Genomic DNA, 15,829 nt, shown 5'->3' with positions numbered 1-15,829 from the left:
AAATATTTTTGTACGCATGTACTGCAGAAACCCTGAAGATATTGGCATAAAGCTAACAGCCATCATTTTCTTTACAGTATTTTTGTGAACGTTTACTTGGTGAGAGTTTATTTTGTTTCTAGTTAAAAATACTTGTTCCTGTTCTGTCTTTATTAGTCATTATTCCAAATATGTAAATAATACTGTGATGTGGGTAGTGTGTGCAGAATCTTTTTTATTTGTCTAAAGAATAAAGACACTGAAAGAAAAAGAATCTACTTTTGATTGCCCTATTGATAAATGAATTTGCTGGGGGAACTTTTCCACAGTGGTCGCAGAGCATAATTTTTAATACTAGAACTCTAGGTTCAAGGCAGCTGTAGTTTACCATTGTTGTGAAATAATCAGTCTGGATGTTGCAAATTCCTTACAGTTAATATATTCATTAATATTATCAAAAATTAGATAATAAATACTTTGGGTTTTGACCGCCCTTTGCTTCTTTCTATTCTGTGGGTGGGCATTCTTATTAGAGGTGTGCATTCATTTTAAAAATGAATGAATGAGCCTCATTCATTCATTTCTTGTTACAGAAAATGATGAATGAAAATCTGAACAAATAACAAATAAAAATCCATTCATTATTTTTGCCTATAAAATGAAGATCCTTTGTCTAACATGTATGAAATTTGGAAGGTTTGGTAACTTTTGGTTTGGTAGTAAAGTAGCTGATATTGCAGTTTGCATAAATAATACAGAAGTTACAAGCTGCAGGAGATTGGCTGGATGCGCTATTGAGAAAGAACCTAAAGGACAAATGAACTAATGCATAAATTCAATTCCATAACATGGAAAACAAAATTAATTAAAGTATAAAATGAATGTAAAAATTACACACCCACACACCCATATACCCCCCACAGAGAGAGAAACAAAGCTATATATTTATATATTTCATATTCCAAACTTGCATCTAATCTAATATGTTTCACCTTCATCCCCCACACTTTATGTGAGATGAACATGAAATTTGGGTTCTAAGAGTACCAGAGTGCTGTTAGTTCTCATGGAAAAATCCTGTTGTGATTTCTGAATGCCTCCTGCAGGAAGCTAGATAACACTGCAATTTTGATTTGCAAAAAAGCACAATTTCTTTGGGCTGAAGAACCTATTGATATATTTAGGCACCATGTTTAATGCATACTATTGACTAGATTCCAGAGGAAAAAATGTAGCCTGCATTGTGTGCGCTACAAAGGAAAAAGGCACTTGTGCTTGGCACATCTGCTTCCATCTGCTTTATCGCAAATCTATGGCCTGCTTTGTGATTCTTTCTCTTTCTGTCCTGGAAGATTTATTTGTGTTCTAATGTCATGCTGCAGTTTGCATCGGTGGCTATGTGAGGACTGAGAATGGCGATTGAGGGTGGCACTGTGGTCTAAACCACTGAGCCTCTTGGGCTTGCCAATCAGAAGGTCAGCAGTTCAAATCCCTGCAACAGGGTGAGCTCCCGTTGCTCTGTCCCAGCTCCTGCCAACCTAGCAGTTCGAAAGCATGCCAGTGCAAGTAGATAAACAGGCAAGTAGATAAATGCGGTGGGAAGGTAAATGGCATTTCCGTGCGTTCTGGTTTCCGTCACGGTGTTCTGTTGCGCCAGAAGCAGTTTAGTCATGCTGGCCATATGACTCGGAAAGCTGTCTGTGGACAAACACCGGCTCCCTTTGCCTGAAAGCAAGATGAGCACCACAGCCCCATAGTCATCTTTGACTGGACTTAATCGTCCAGGGGTCCTTTACCTTTACCTGTACCAGTGTGTATAAAAAATTGACCTGTACAAAGAATTAACACTGAAGGTTTATGTGCCAAAAATTGGTATTAATGCATAACTAATTAAGCACCCCAAGGGGCCATGTTCACATTCAAGTATTTCATACGTTTTATATCCAGTTATAAGGATGAAGAAATGGGATTTGATATTTTGAAGTTATTTTGCAAACTTATTTCTTCAGATGGGTCATTTACAGTGTTCTTAAGTCCCGACTTCCACTGCACTACCCTGTGGTCTATAACAATGATGAACTGTACACACTGGAATGTCAGACCTTGTAAAACTGCAGGCTTTTATGTTGGTTGTTTGACTTGGCTAAGTGTATGGCTGCGACACTACATGGTATTTCTGTTTTTTAGTCTAATGGGAATAGCCTGGATTGTTTTCACCTGCCACAAGGAGCAAATGTCAACACGGTGTATTCAGGGGAAAAACCAGCATCTCAACACTAGGAACATAGTGCTGATTTGACAATTGGCAGTAGATTCTCAAACACTGTCTTTGCAGCAGGTGGCTTGGAATATGTGAGCATTTGTTTTAAATTGTCAGTGGACTAACCTACATTCAAGCTGCCCCCCTCCAGTGTATGATAACAGTTTTAATCTATGTGTGCATTTAAGTAACATTGCACAACAAAACGCCTTCAAGAGAGGCTCTGTAAGTTAAATTCCTCCGTATTCTTAGGTCATGTCTTGCCAACATTCAGGGTAGGAACCATTTCATTAGTTTTGCCGCCCGACATGTAAAACGCTAAAGACAAATTTATCAGCAGCATCTTTGTAGGATATGTCTGCCTCAACACTGACCTATAATCAAGAAAGATTGGAATTTTGGCATTTGCTAGCTGTTTAAAACCTCTCTTTTGATGATAAAGTGGAGAAAGTTGAAAGCCCTCATTTGTGCTTTGATCTAATAAAGAATGTAATTCCAATAGCCAGCTAGTGACTAAACTCTCCCCCCACTGGCCTTTTTCTAGACAGCTTTTAAGGCATTGTATAATAAAATAGATACTATCTTGTGATGTATTGAATGAACCTTCTGAAACACAGAACATTCAAAACAACAGCTAAATGTTTCAGATCAATGATACAAGGAAATTGAGGTGGGCTGGAAAACAATATTTTCTATCCTCTTTTGTGGTCATCGTGTTGTTGTTTTAAAAGCAGTTATTTGAATACACACACTCCAGGCCTGAAGTAGCCCAGAATTTAATTTACTGAGTTATTAACTAGTGCTTAAGCATGATAAGAGCCTGTGCCCAAGAATGAAGCCATATTAAATATGAATATGAATTGTTAATACTTAATTATTCAACTTATGCCTGTTAGCTCAATTGGTATCTATTTCCTTCTGCCCTGGGGTGATTTATTTGTTACCAACAACCATTTGTCTGGTGGGTGGCAATTGAAATAGCACTCATTGGGCCATATGAAAAGCAATTTCTTAAGCATTCCTAGTGCTGGAATTGGAAATGTTTCATTCATAAAGTCAGACTGTACATTCCTAATGAACCCAGGGACAGTGTGCAAATGAAGGTCAGGGGTGGGGAAACTGTGCCTTCCAGGTGTTGTTAGAATCAAGCTCAGCTGGTATGGTCACTGGTCAGGGATTATGGAAGCTGTAGCCCAATGACATTGGGAGTAGCACAAGTTCCCAATATCTGGTCCAGGAACAAGGTCTTTCATGGGTGCTCCAGACCAGCCTTCCCCACCTGTGGCCCTCCAGATGTTTTGGATGATAAATCTCATCTTCCCTGACAATAAAACATCTGGGGGGCATGGCTGCCTTAGCATAGACAGCTTTGCTCTATAGAATGAGTATTCATGAGGGTGAATCACCATCACAGTGCCAGGCTGTGCCTTAGCCTATGCACACTCATTTGAATACACAAGCACACCTACCTGACTCTCCACATAATCACCCAGCCTGATCTTCAAAGATTCCTGACAATATTGAGAGAGAGCCCCATGCATATAAGATGTGCATGAGCTGGAGCCTGCCATTGCAAGGCAAAACTCATATGTGCGTTCTACACAGATCAAATGTCAGAATAGAGCTATTTGTCTACTAAGTTTAAACCTGCTCTTTTTGGTTCCAGACAAAATATGTGAACATGTCCTTTTTCTTCATTTTCTCCCCTCCACTGCCCACTTCCCTTTTCTTTGCAGAATATCCATATGTTTGAAGACACTCTGGTTGCAGACATCATAGGATTTTGGTCATCGCTTCATAACTGATGTTCTTTCGGTTGACTTTGGGCTATACTTCTAGAATTTGGAAGAGCTCTGAATGTTTGGTAACATCAACTGTGGTAGCCAGCATCACACGGAATTGCAGCAGGTAGGCAATTATGTAACATGAGGTATTGTGATTTTATATATATATAATATTGCTGCTTTGTTTCCACATTCTGTTATTTTAGTGTTACGCTGAATTTCACAGTGAAAGTTGCCATTTTTGTTGAGTGCAACAATGTCTATGGAAAAGAAAATCTAACCTACTTTGTGTGCATTTTTTCCTATCTACTTGCATTCATTGTCTCCCAAATCTGATGCTGTCTTGGGAGTGGTGAAAGGAATGAAAATCCATTGCTCAGATAATTTTATTGTTGCTGCTATGACATGCATCTGTGACAGACATATGAAGAAAGCAAAGGGTTACTATCAGTTTGCTTCAGCTGCCTGTGTGTAAGCATTTTGTCATTTACTGAACTATTTTTAGCTAAAAGAGAAATGAAATTATCACACTGCTTAGTGCTACTCACATAATAAAAAAATGTGAATTATTTACATATACAGTACCAGTCATTTGCAGTAAGAATATGCATTGCACAGTTCATGACATGCGTGCTTCTTCCTATGTGGATTATACTAAATAAATGTTGAGAATCTAGATGAATATGCACAGGAAAAAATGTGGACTGTTTGTCATATGAAGTATATAGTTTTGGACCCTATAATCTTATCTGAGCTTTTGCTTGAAAATGAATATATGTAACTTACAAAGTGTTCATACTTGTAAAGTAATAGTTACTAAGTTAGCACCTGTAACTTTTCTGGACTTTTAAAGTGATGATTTTAAAGTATGCCACTTTCTTTTTGCTCTCTTGTTAAAAGCGATTTGATATTTGAAAATGACTAGGGCATTTGCAATCATTATTGACTTTATTTTGCATATAAGCCCAGGGGTAGCCTTAGCTTTCAATCTAACCTGCTTTGTCACACAGTTAATAAGGAGATTAGTGCAGTTGGATAAACAGAGGGTTTTTTTGTTTTTGTAAAGCTAGTTTCACTTGGGCTTTAAGCCTAGCAGCAGATGTGTTTAAAATGCTGTTTGGGCAACTGAAAAGGAGGGCATGTGTTCAATGGCATGTAGAACAAAGTTCAACCCTCAATGGAGTTTGTTGGTATTTCTTATGCTACTATCCACAGAAAAATGACCCTAAGGCTACACCATAGTGCATGAGAATGATTGACAGGTCTGCAATTAAAATGCAGGAGATGCTTTTTGACCTGCATGCAAGATCTCTGTCTTGACCTTTCAACAACCCCTGATATTTTAGCATTAAATGTGCAGCACTCATAAACTATAGTTATACTTGGTTTCTGAATAAAGTGCACATCTTGGAGTAGTTGAGTAAGTGGTCAGGTGTGTTATCTCTGAACTGCTGGTTCCCCATATGAATTCAAGTATAGAAATCAAAGTTAATTTTCTGAAGGGTTTGGTATGATAGTTAAAAGCCAGGAGACTGGGGGATTAAGAAGGAAGAGATGAAGAGACTAAACACACTGATTAAAGTCTCATGCTGCTCATCTATTTATGTGATTCATTTGGGTTTTTTAAATGTCTACCCCACCTTATTTTTCCACCAGTCTATCTGGATTCCTGTTGCTTTAGCATAAATCACGACAGTGGCCTGAGCTGGCACCCTGAGGACTGATTGTAGCTAATTCATGCCATTTAATCTTAGACATTCAGGACATCATGCAAACTAGTCATATGGTCAAAATAGAGTTTTAATTAACATTTGTGTTTGAGATAATGGGCATGGGCTAATGGGGTGTGTGTATGTGTGCTGGTGAAAAATCTAGATAGTCAAGATAGTAAAGCTGTACATTGTGTGTGTGTGTGTATGTGTTTCTGCAATATTTTAAATAATGCTGTAGAATTTATTAGCTGAGACATAACTGCAAGAGGAAATGACAATTGCTCTTCATGACTTTTATCTCGGCTGTTAACCCACTGACTTCAATAGTTTTTTTTTATCTTGCCTGTTTTCAGAATATGCTATATTCAGGCATGTACGAGGGTCACACAATTAGAGGAAATATATATATATATATAATGTTCCTTATTTTGTCTCCTAGAAGGTCTTCTAAATTTATTCAGATTCCCCCCGCCCCATGTTATATAATTATCCTGTGTCCATTAGGCTGGCTGTGATCCATCTTTTTTTCTAGGAGATAGCCAGGAGGTGCTGAAAATAGATAACTCAGCTGTAGCATTCAGTATAAAGCTGGTGAAATAGACCAGAAAAGTCTTCCCTTTGTGAGAACTTGGTTGTCTAAGAAGACTGGGCCTCCTTACAAGTACACTGCATTACCTGGAAAGGACTTGGGATTCTTGCTTTGTTGAAGTCCTTCAGGGAACGTAGAAACTGCTTATGGCACATCTGTCAAGCCAAAGTCTTTACTTGTTTTTTTCTAACAGCTTGAAAAAGTTCCTGCTGCAGTACCAGGCCATCTGTGAGCCTCTACTGCTTTGGGCTTTTATACCTGTAGCCTCTGCAGTTGTAACAAAACTGCAGCTCTTGTCTTCTAACTTCTCAGCCTTTCATCGTGATGTCATTGCGCAGGATGCATAGTTAATCTCAAGTTTCCTGCTACTCAGAGAAGCTTCGCTGTCCTGGCATAGATGCATGTTCACATGCTTTTAAAGCACAACATTCCAGGGAGGAATTCAGCAAATGACCTGCATGCAGCTTTATGGCATAAGAAGTTACACTCATTTCCCCCTTGCCTGGGTAGGGACTGCAGCACACTGACAGAGCCATGCTTTGCGTGCAGAGTGTCCCAGGTGCAGTGCCTGACATCTGCACCTAAAGGGATCAAAGCAGTAAGCAATGAGAAACATCTCTCCTTGAGATGTCGAAGCGCAGTTGCCAGTCAGCGCTGGCAATCTGGGCAAGATGGACAAATAACCTGACCTAATAAAAAGCAACTTTCCATGAACCTTATAGAGGCTTTTAGGGAACCTGAAATGGTTTGAGTGGCTGCAAACTGCTAGTCCAGTTGCAGAGAGGTAGTGATATGGTATACCAAAAGGGATGAGTTTTCTGCAAATGACAGGAAGAAACGAAAGAGAGGATTTGTGTGATGTGTTGTTTGCTGAGACTTACCTGTGTTCTGCCCTTTTGAGTCTCAGGAGGACTAGAGGCTGAGTTGCAACACCCCTAAATGAAAGGACGAATGGTTGATTCCACTTCCTATTCTTTTTAAAATATCCTGGGGACTATTAGGGGCAGAAAAGGATAAAGCCAAAAAGCTCAGAGGGACTATTGGTATTGAATGAAGCTCCCCAGTATAGCTGCAACAACCGACAGCTGAATAATCACTAAACAGACACTCTACTATAGCTTCACAGTTGCAGAGCTTTAGTTAAGATCAAGATAGTCTATTTTTTAACTTACTTAATGAAGGCTTCTCCTGGTGTGGTGGTTACTGTCTGCCTGAAGCACTTGGGCAGCTCATTGTACAAAACACCTAAATATGCAGCTGGGTATCATCATGATTTGGCTTCTCAGTAGCAACTACACCACTGGGAAACATATGACCCTAAGAGGCATTTTGTGTGTGACTGCTCTTCTGTTCTAGCATTCTCTACTCCAATATATTCACCAAAGAATGAACCCGGTCTTCTGTTGGACAGGATTAATCAAATTAGGATGTAGTGTACATTTGTACAGTGGTACCTCGGGTTACAGACGCTTCAGGTTACAGACTTCGCTAACCCAGAAATAGTGCTTCAGGTTAAGAACTTTGCTTCAGGATGAGAACAGGATCGTGCTCCGGCAGCGCAGCGGCAGCGGGAGGCCCCATTAGCTAAAGTGGTGCTTGAGGTTAAGAACAGTTTCAGGTTAAGAATGGACCTTCGGAACGAATTAAGTACTTAACCCGAGGTACCACTGTACAAGCTTCAACTCTTCCTACTTAACAATCTGAACTTTCCCCCAACAAATCTGATAGATTTCTCAGGGTCTCAGCTTCAATAGTGTTAGTTCCTAAAGTAGCCTGGATTGAGCTTCCCACCCTGCTGGGTCTCTGGAAGTTCTATCTTTGTGTGGACTAGAAACAGACACATACTGTCTTTGGTCAATTCATGTTCTAAGGCACCGTGCAGTGTGCAGCCTGCCATTTCACACATGACAGCTGCCGTGATGTATTTTGAGCCATTGATAACACATTGTCAGGCAATGATGTTCTGTCTAATATATCTTTAATTGAAGCTGTATATACACTAATCCATTTGTAGCATAAAAACGTAGGCTCCCCAGCTCCCATCTGCAATTGTTCATGTTTGTCCTCAACATGCTGCTTTCAATCTGGATAAATTTTAGACACTGCTGTCCTCAAGGAAGGTTGTGGTAGCTTGATACACATTTGAGAAGCCCTTGGCTTGATTGGGTTATCCATGCCTTTTCTTCCCTGTAGATGCCCCAGGTGAGTGAAGAAGGAAGTTATGATTGCGATCTTGGTATATGTCCCCACCCCCATAATGTCATTGGGTGCAGGTGTGGCTACACCCCCATAACTGAAACTATGGTACAACTTTGGACATATTGTGCAGAATCAACCTGCAATGAGCTTTCCTTTTTGGAATGAAACCAGTTTCTAAAGAAATACTTTTAAGGGGGCAAAAAATATGCAAAACACCAAGAATGTCTTTGGCTTATGTATAGAGAGAAAAACACAAGGAATTGGTCTCTGTTGATTCTAGAATAAAATGCTGTGTGTATGCAGCCCATAGAACAAGAAAAAGCAGTCTTTGCTCTTCAGTCAGTGGAGGGCTGGCCACTGAAGGATAAATGAATATATGCTATAGCAGCATGAAACAATGTGGAATATTGGGGAGAGATGTCTTGGCAGCAGTGATCCTTTTCATGGGAACCCCACCTGTGTTCCTTTTTCCAAATGCTACTACAAACCATGGCTACTCAACTTGCCTAGTTCTCTTCAGGGTGTTTAATTTTGTTTTGTTTAAATGTGTTTATATTTCTGCAAACCTTCGGGTTTCCCTGAGCATGTTTCTCAACAACCTTATTTTGGCTGCAATCCTGTTGGCACTCAATGCGAGAGTTTACTATTAGGAGTGATATTATACCTGGAATATTCATAATGTATATACCAGTGGATGCTATGGCTGGAAGAGCTGCTTACCTAGTAGGTAACATAATGCTAACTACTTTACAATGATTTGTTATGGGGTTTTATTTTAATTGTTGTTAAGCCACTCTGAGCAGAGACAATGCATTGTAAGGGTGGAATATAAATCTTCTGAGAGATTTACACACACACACTCCATGCTGATATGAAATGAAAGATTGTGTTTTAATTTATTTTTGCCCAGTTCAGCATATAAGTATTGGAGCAGGGGATGTAAGACAAATGTTTTCTGTAAAGTGGCCATTCAGATTCATTGCAAACTGGGGACCTGGGACCAGCTGACATAATAGTAGTCCTGCTTTCAGCCAACATGGACCATAGTTGTTAAGAGTGTTTAATGTAAAATAATTGTCTGTGACTGGTCTGGAAGGCAAATTCTCTGATAAGAAATGACTCCCACTAAGCCAAGAGCTTGATAGAGGGAATGCCAATTGATTATATTGTTACAATCTCTTGCTCTGTCAATGATAATTAGTGTCAGTAATTGCTGGAGGGTAGACCAGTACCGGTCAGGACTCCTGCCATCTTTAGGAAATAAATCTATAACGGTTAAACTTTCTGTACTGGATTTTTTTGTGACGTATGCAATGCAGATCAAGTTAACTAAAAGGCTCCTATCATATGCTCTAGTGACCATTATAAAATACAGGCTATATTAATATAACTGTGTAAGGCTAGGGACTGCACTCATGCCCATGCTGCTCACCCTTCCCTGCTACCCCACTCAGATTAATCCCCTAGAGCAGCATTTCTCAACCTTATTTTTTTTTTATAGATATTTATTGGATTTTTTAGAAAAGAAATACAATACAATAAAAGTAAACAGTGTTGCTTTGTTTTTACAAAATTTCATAACATCCTTAGACTTCCTCACATCTCCCGCTCCCACTTGCATCATTAATAAATTTTTGTCAAGCAAATTATCATCTTATTTCCAAATTTATACCCACTTATTTAAATACAATAAAAAGATTCTCCTACAAATTTTGTTTCTCTTAATCTCTCTTATCATCAAATTCTGATCTATTTTAGTGATGGCCAATTATTTGTAACCAAGCATCCTTCTTAACATTCCACTAAATCACAATGTTTTTGTAGATAAATCTTGAATTTCTTCCAATCTTCTTCAATCCTTTCTTCTCCCAGGTCTCGGATTCTGCCAGTCATCTCCGCCAATTGCATATAGTCCATCAGTTGCATCTGCCATTCTTCCAGTGTGGGTAGATCTTGAGTTTTCCAGTTCTTAGCGAGTAGTATCCTTGCTGCTGTTGTTGCATACATGAAAAATGTTCTATCTTTCTTTAACACCTTCTGGTCGACAATGCCCAGAAGAAAGGCCTCTGGTTTCTTGGTGAAGGTATACTTAAGTACCTTTTTCAGCTCATTATATATCATTTCCCAGAAGGCCTTCACTTTAGGGCAGGTCCACCAGACGTGAAAGAATGTTCCTTCATTTTCTTTACATTTCCAACATTTATTATCAGACAAATGGTATATTTTGGCAAGTTTAACTGGGGTCATGTACCATCTGTATATCATTTTCATTACATTTTCTTTCAAAGCATTACATGCAGTAAAGCTCAGCCCAGTGGTCCACAACCTTTCCCAGTCCTCAAACATAATGTTATGCCCAATGTCCTGTGCCCATTTTATCATAGCCGACTTAACCATTTCGTCTTGTGTATTCCATTTCAGCAGCAAGTTATACATTCTTGAAAGTACCTTAGTCTTAGGTTCTAATAATTCTGTTTCCAACTTCGATTTCTCCACCTGGAACCCTAACTTCTTGTCACAGCATTTCTCAACCTTAGAGCCCCAGATATTGTTGGACTACAACTCCCATCATCCCTAGCTAGTAGGACAAGTGGGTAATGGGAGTTGTAGTCCAACAACATCTGAGGACGCAAGGTTCCAAATGCTGCACTAGAGCTTTTCCCTCTCACTCCATGCAGCTGTTTAGGTCACTTTCCACCTTCCCAACACCATTTCTGAAGCCACAACTCTTCTCTATTTTGTAGTTCTGCTTTGTGCCCATTTTCACTTCACCCACATGTCCATGTCTCCCCTGCCACTCCTTTTGTGCATCCCCACATGCCCACAAACCAGTGGTAACCACCTGCATCTTCCTCCTCCCACACATTGCAACTGCTACCAGGGTCGATCATTAAAGATTTCCCCTGACCCACTTCCGGTTCTCGTAGAAGGATAAAATTGCACATGTATAATGATACATCTCTCCATAGGTAACATGTTAATTTGTAGCTCTGAACTCTTAGTGGGTGCTAATGTGGAGTAACCTCTGATAATGGAACCAGTTGAATGCAGAGCAGTTATCAGGTTCCTGTACTTGAAACAGCACACCCTTGAAAGGGTTGAACGGGAGACGTACGATGAGATAAAAGGGGCTTATGGGGAGGATGCCCCATAGTACGACATAGTCAAGCACTGGCATTATCAGTTCAAGTGTGGTCGGACTTCAGTGGAATAGCTCCCATTCCTGGGTGACCACAGTCCACCATTGATGAAGACATCATCTGGCAAGTGGAGGCTACCATTTTGGAGGATCAGCACATAACTGTTCACCAACTAGTTGCAGATGTCAAGATCAGTGTGGGCTCTGTAGAAAAAAACATCCATGGCCATTTGCACATGGGAAAAGTGTCCACACCATGGGTTCCCCGGCTGCTGATGCCTTTCCAGAAGCAGGAATGAATCACATTCTCACAGGCTCTTTTGGCCACGTGTCATGAAAACCATGATGACTTCTTTGCCAGACTAATTACAGTGGTACCTCGGGTTACATACGCTTCAGGTTACATATGCTTCAGGTTACAAACTTCGCTAACCCAGAAATAGTGCTTCAGGTTAAGAACTTTGCTTCAGGATGAGAACAGAAATCGTGCTCCGGCGGGGTGGCAGCAGCAGGAGGCCCCATTAGGTAAAGTGGTGTTTCAGGTTAAGAACAGTTTCAGGTTAAGTACGGACCTCCGGAATGAATTAAGTACTTAACCCGAGGTACCACTGTACTCAGGACAAAACATGGGTCCATCATTATGACTCAGAGACTAAATCCCAGTCCAAACAATGGAAGTACTGTACTCTGTCATACCACCTCCAAAGTAGGCACATGTCCAACTGTCAGTGGGCAAGGTCATGCTCACAATCTTTTGGGACCAGCGCAGAGTAGTGATGGTGGATTTCCTGGCAAAGGGTACCACCATTCCTGGGACATACTATGCTTCACTGCTGCAGAAATTGCGGAAGGCCATCAAAATCGAGAGGCGTGGTATGCCGACCAAAGGTGTCCGCCTCCTGCAGGATAACGCCCGGTTCACAACTCACATGTTGCTCAGATGGAAGCACAGCCCTGTGGCTATGAAATCCTTCCTCACCCCTCTTATCCTGCTGACCTCACACCATTGGACTTCCACCTCTTTCCAACCATGAAGTTATTTTTGAAGGGCAAGTTTTTTCCAGATGATGAAATGCTGATTTCTGAGGTCAAGTCATGGCTTCTGTCACAACCAGCTGACTTCTGCAGATGAGGTATCCACAACTGCTCTTGCTGGCAGCTATGTAGAGAAGGACTAATAACTGTGCCCAGTTTCATTTGTCTCAGTCCACAGGAAGTATGTCAGGGGAAATCTTTAATGAATGCCCCTCATAAGCTGAAAACTGCTACTTCCCCTCTCCGGTGTTATTCCCTGCTCACTCTACTCAAACATCTGCCATTGTTTAAAACAGCCACTCCCCCCTCTTTCAGCACCCTTCCTTCTTGTTGTATTCAAACTTGTCCCATTGTTTAAAACCACAATTTCCCCCTCTTAGTGTTCCTCCCTTCTCACTCCAATGCTATGGGCACTGCTGTTGTGGAACCTTCCTTTACTTTTGCTCCCCTATCCCACTCTGACTTCATGCAGATCCTGGATTGTGATGCAGCATTACAAATCTTCCAACAGGAGCTGTGCAGTGATGATCTTACATATTTATTATATACAGAGAAAGGGAAGGGTTAAGGTTATGTTGTCACATCATATGAACCTAAGACAGAGAGTGAAGCCATTATCAAAGGGATGTTCCCCAACTGTCTTTGACGAGATGAGGGTATCTATGGGAGTCACAGAACTGGGACTGGAAAATCAGGCTTTGTTCAAACAGAGGGTAGTGCATGCACTGAAATAATCCTAGAAATAACAGGAACAAATGCTTGATTATTATTATTTAAGTAATGTAGGCCCTATTCAAAATAATGCTTGAGGATTCAAGCTATAAAGGGAGCATGGTGCGGGAGAGTCTGTATGTGTACAGATCCACTCCAATGTCCCCATGTATACTTACCCCTCTCCCAACATTTGCACATTCAGTGTGAAATTTTGCGCTTCGAAATTTTGCAGAATGGCACACACCTTCAGATGCCATTTCTAGCAGAGTTGGTAGCACTGAATCAGAAGCAAGTGGGAGGGAAGGACGCAGTAACTTCTTCAGGGTGATGAAGCTATTACCGCTCATCAGGGTAAGCACCAATCAACACCAACCAATCAGCTCAGCAGAGCTCCTGATTGGTGTGCAGGGTTTAACATGCTGGTATTCCCATTTATTTTGCTTTATTTATAACATTTCTGGCCAGGCCTTCACTGGAGGGTCCCTGGGCAGGTTACAATGATCCTATAAAAGCAAATAATACCATTCCAATTATAGCACAAATAAAATGGTTCCAAATGGAGTAGAACAGTATAAATTTTGCAAAAGAGGTGGGTCCTTCAAAACAAAACAGCTTAACTGTCCATGGCCAGGTTTAGAAGCAGTCTTCAGTGAAAGCTGTATGATGAAGATGTTAGATGCACATTGATGCAGAGGAAATCCCACAATTTAGGGAGCTGCCACAGAGAAAGCTCTCTCCTGGGCTGCCATTCACCACACTTTTGAGGTTGGCAGAACTACCAAGAAGGACCCCTCTACAGATCTTCACCTTACCAAGAAGGTTAGTATAGTTGTGTCCTTAATAGGGGAGCTTGATCATAGTGATAGTGCCTAGGTAGGTAGAATGAAGAGGGCAGATATGCTGCAAGCATTCTCAATCCCTATAGCTGCTTTTGGTTCTGTCCCTGAGTTCAGCATGCATCTTCAGGATGTGAATTTCTCCTGGAAGTGCAGTTCTGTCAATTCAAAGGAACGTGTTACACAGACCTGAATCCTACAAAAACCTTTAAAAGAAAACAAGAAATGTTGGTAGTTCCCTTTTGGAAATGGCAATTGGGGAATGATGGGTTAAAACACGCTTTTAACTGTCACGTTTATCATTATTGGGGACAGTGGCCAAGAGACCTCCCAGTACATGAATCATATGCTTTATTGCTATCTCATATAAATGCTACTGTTGCCAAGCTTCACTTCTTAGCCTCAGTTTTGACATATTTGTCTTCTGCTCCTTTGGGTTTGTATGAGCCCACTCTGAGTTCATTTAACTGGTAGGCACTGGGCTCTAGGCTTGCCCAGTCTTGTATAAAGAATGCTTCTTGAATGTATTGTACCTTTTAACTAATTTGTTAGTCTAAGTAGGGATGGGGTATGTGGGTTGAGGGGGGGAGGGAGGTGAAGGCTCAGTGGAGTGTTGAGATAGAATCCTGAAGCGAGCAATAGAAGAGCCACTTACTGGATAATGGATTGATAACTACAGCAGAATGTACCGTATCTGTATCAAGTTCAGTGCCTTTGTAGATACAACTGGGGAAATTGTACAGGACGTGGCTTGCTCAACCACGAAGAAAAGAGGGAAATGAAAACCAGAGATAAAAGCTCCATGAATGCAGCATAGCGGGGGACGGGATCACAGAATGTAGCAATACTAGTGTTTAGGAAGTCCTATTTGGGGGCAATAAGGAATTTAGTGAGGTACAATGCAAGGAAGCGTTCAAGGCAGAAAAAAAGCAGCCAATGTGGTTTTAAGCAGAAACTGTTCAAAGGCCTGGGGTTAAGAAACAGATAGGGAAGGCAGTGAGACAAGAATAGACAGTCAGGTAAAGCTCACAGGGGAAAGATAAGGACAGACAGCAAAAGCCATTAATGTTAGAGAAAGAGAACTAAGGACACCGAGAATCACTTTCAAAATTAGATTCCATCAGAGGAAAACAGAACAAGAAGGAACTCGGAGAGAATCTATATGCAGAGGAAATGTCATTAACATAAATAGATGGTGCGTTTTGTTAACACTATTTTACTGAGGTAGTTTTTAAAGAAGGAAATACATTCATGAAGAATAGGATATGGTTTCGAACTGGGAGTCACAAACAATATTGCTTGCTTTATTGGTTAAAAAAAAAAGCAGCTACATAAACAGACAAGATTTAGGGCATCATAAATTGGGAGTCACAACTCCACTGGGTTTACAGAAATGAAAAGGTGGGAGATGAAAGAAGATAGTATAAGGATAGGGGGCATATGAAAGCAAGGTGGAGAAATGTCACAGTGCTTATGAGAAAGTAGTGTAGATCAGGCAATTATGCTTGGTGAAGTTTCTAGATTGGAAGTGAAGCTCTTTCAATTTTAGGGGGAAAGGCAACTTAATAATATTTTTTTAAAA

General features: G+C 40.6%; 1 protein-coding gene across 2 annotated transcripts in view; it reads left to right on the top strand.

The window, feature by feature from the left end:
- Positions 1-15,829, top strand: part of DAB1 (DAB adaptor protein 1) — a 642,426-nt gene that overhangs the window by 225,112 nt on the left and 401,485 nt on the right. For both annotated transcript variants that reach the window (XM_081915801.1, XM_081915802.1), the window contains one exon: positions 3,976-4,147. The gene's annotated coding sequence lies outside the window, so the exon portion shown is untranslated. The remainder of the gene's footprint in view (positions 1-3,975; positions 4,148-15,829) is intronic.

The sequence above is a fragment of the Podarcis melisellensis genome (genome assembly GCF_964234715.1).
Source record: "Podarcis melisellensis genome assembly, chromosome: 6".
NCBI classification, from domain to species: domain Eukaryota; kingdom Metazoa; phylum Chordata; class Lepidosauria; order Squamata; family Lacertidae; genus Podarcis; species Podarcis melisellensis.
This window is presented reverse-complemented; position numbering and strand designations above follow the sequence as displayed.